Genomic DNA, 3,337 nt, shown 5'->3' with positions numbered 1-3,337 from the left:
AGATGCATGGATGATGGTGGCTAGTCAATGAATTTTAACATGAGTTCTTCCAGGGGACCACTTCCAGTAAAAAAAAGAACCACCACCACGAAGTGGTGGTCCTCCTCCTAAAAGATCAGCCTCTTCAGGACCAGTTCACAGTAGCAGTGGAATGGGAGGCAGATCCCATGTATCACATGGAAGAGGTATTTATGGAGGACCACCAAGAAGGGAACCCCTGTCCTCAGGTAGAGATGTGTATCTGTCACCAAGAGATAATGGCTATTGTACTAAAAGCAGCTATTCAAGTAGAGATTACCCAACTTCTCATGATATGAGAGATTGCACACCACCACTAAGAGATTATGCATATTGTGACTATGACCATTGCAGTTCACGTGATGACTATCCATCCAGAGGCTTTAGTAATAAGGACAGCTCTGGTTGTGATCATGACTATTCAGACCATCCAAGTGGAGGCTCAGACAGAGATTCCTGTGAGAGCTATGGTAACTCATGCAGTGTTTCACCTACACAAGGGCCCACACCATCTTATGGTAGAAGCAGTCACTATGATGATTACAGCAGCTTACTGTGACAGATATGGTGGAAGTCATGATAGTTACTCAGCAGCCAAAATGATCTCTATTCAAGTGGTGTGATACGGTTGACAGACAAGAAAGAGGGCTTTCCCCTCCTCCACGTGATTCCTACAGCAGTTCAAGCCATGAAGCACAAAGAGATGGTGGCCATGGAGGAAGCTGATCTGATAGAGGGAGAGGCAGAAGCAGATACTAAAAACAAACAAAACTTTGGACCAAAACCCCTGTTCAAACAAACACAAAGTGGAACCTATTCTGTCATAAAAGTGTGTGGTTACAAATCGGGCTGTGAACTTTAAGGTCAGCAGTTCTAAACTACCAGCTGTTCTGCTCCCATAGAGATTTACAGCCTCAGAAATTCTGTACAGGGTTTGCTATGAGACGGAACCGACTCCACAGCACATAACAGAACAACAACAATTCTGTCATAACTACCCAAGGACTCTTAAAAGAAAAAAATTTTGTTACTTAAAAAAAAAAAAAAAATTCTGTTAAATACTCCTCCATAATTTTTATGTTCTTGTGAGGAAAAAGCAAAACCTGTTTAATTTTATTTGATTTTATGACTTTGATTTCAATAAGCAAATATTAAATGTGTAAGACTTGACTTGTGCACTACTATTGGAATTCTCTTAAGTGTCCCTGAAGGCCACTTCCTATTTGATTTTTCCCAGTATATGAGGCAAGCAATACTAAGATCTTCCACAAATATCTGTCCATCTAAAATGGAGAGATGAATCGTTTTGCCTATATAAATAAGCTAGATATTAGACTAGTGGTTGGGTTTGCTATTGAAGATTTCAGGGTGTTTTCAAACTGAAATCTCAATGTTGTCAGAGTGCAAAACCTGAGATAGATGCTTAAGTAAGGAAATTGCTATTCACCTAGTAAACCCAAAATAAAGGGATAATGTTAGTCGCATATTGCCTTTCTGACATTTCCTTGAGATTCTGCATGAGCCTTCCCTTTCCACCTCTCCCCATTAAGACCATTTAAGTGTGTATTAAACAACTATGTAATACTAAATTAAAAGTTTGGTTAAAAAAAAAAAAAAGTTTTTGTGTAATCAATAAAGCACACATACCTCCTTGTATTCTCTGTTTTTTAATATTCTTTTTCAGCAAAGATCCACCTGACATCAGCACCAATCTTTCTTCTCCCACATCCTATTCTGAATCATGCTTGAATTCCTAGTGACTCTCTGTTGATGTACTGCTGCTACTGGTTTTGAAATGTATTCGCAACATTTTACTGTGTCAGATGCAAATGAAGTTGTTTGATATTTTCAACATTCTGTTGGGTCAGTTGTCTGTGGAATGTGCACAAACATGGATCTTTTTCAGTAAGTTGGCCTAGGGGTTGTCTTCCAAATTTCATGACACAGACTAGTGAATGCCTCAAATTCTGCATATGTTTGTTGAAACATTTTAATTTCTATCCTGTCAATAATTGGAACCTTGTTATTGTCAAAGCCTTCAGTGCAACTTCAATGCCATCAATTCTTGATTTTATGCTACTTCCTGAAATGGTTGAACATGGACCGATTATTTTTGGTACACTGACTTTTATTATTCCTCCCTTCTTTTTACTCTTCCTGCATCATTCAATATTTTTCCCATTGAATCCTTCAATATTGAAACCCAAGGTTTGAATTTTTTCTTCTGTTTTTCACCTTGAGAAGTTCTGAGTACGTCCTCATCTTTTGGTTTTCTAAATCCAGGTCTTTGCACATTTCCTTATAATATTACACTTTCCTCCTCAAGTTTCATTTGAAATTCTCAGTTCAACTCTTTTATGTTATAATTTCCTCCCTTCAATTTAGTTATTTCATGTTCAAAAGCATAGCCTAAGAGGCAGTCATTTGAAAAGACTAGCAGACACTGCATGGTTTAAAATGAAGAAAGGTGGCATGAGCATTTAATCATTTCATCTGACTTCTTCAATCTGTGTGCTGAGCAAATAATCTAGGAAGCTGGCCTATATGAGAAGAAGAACTCCATATCAGAAGTGAAAGTAGTGTCATTAACAACCTAAGGTAAGCTGGATGGGAAGTGGACTTGAAGCACTTGCTGATGAAGATCAAAGTCTACAGAGTATGGACTACAATTCAATATAAAGAAAAAAAAATCCACAACTGAACTAATACACACTATCATAATAGATGAGAAAATCCTTGATGATTGTCATGGATTTCATTTTACTTTGATCCACAAGCAATGCTCATGGAAGTAGTAGTCAAAACATCAAATAACATAATAACATTCAGAAAATCTGCTGCATAAGATCCTGTTAAAGTATTAAAAATCAAAATATCACCTGGCCCTATTACTCCAGCCATCATTATCTCATGTGAATGCAAAAGCTGAACAATAAGGAAAATGGAAAATAACTGATGCATTGAATTCTGGTTTGGGAGGAGAATATTGAAAGCACCAAGGACTGTCAGAAGAACAGACAACTCTCTCTTGGAAGTAAATCTAGAACATTCCTTAGAAATGAGGATGGTGTGACTTTAACTCATGTACTTTGAACTTGCTATCAGAAGATGCCAATCCTTGAAACGGGTATCACGCTTTGTAATTGTTGTTGTTATTAAGTGTCATCAAGTCCGTTCTGATTCATAGCAACCCTATATAGGGTTTCTGAGTAGTAGCTGGTGAGCTTGAGCCACGAATCTTGTGGTTCAGATTGACCTTGCAGTTCAGCACAATGGCATACCAGGACTAAAGTGGAAAAGGGAAAGACCCTAAGTTAGA

This window comes from Chrysochloris asiatica, unplaced genomic scaffold, assembly GCF_000296735.1.
Source record: "Chrysochloris asiatica unplaced genomic scaffold, ChrAsi1.0 scaffold00228, whole genome shotgun sequence".
Taxonomy (NCBI): Eukaryota; Metazoa; Chordata; class Mammalia; order Afrosoricida; family Chrysochloridae; genus Chrysochloris; species Chrysochloris asiatica.
The sequence above is the reverse complement of the archived record's forward strand: the minus strand, read 5'-3'. Positions refer to the sequence as shown.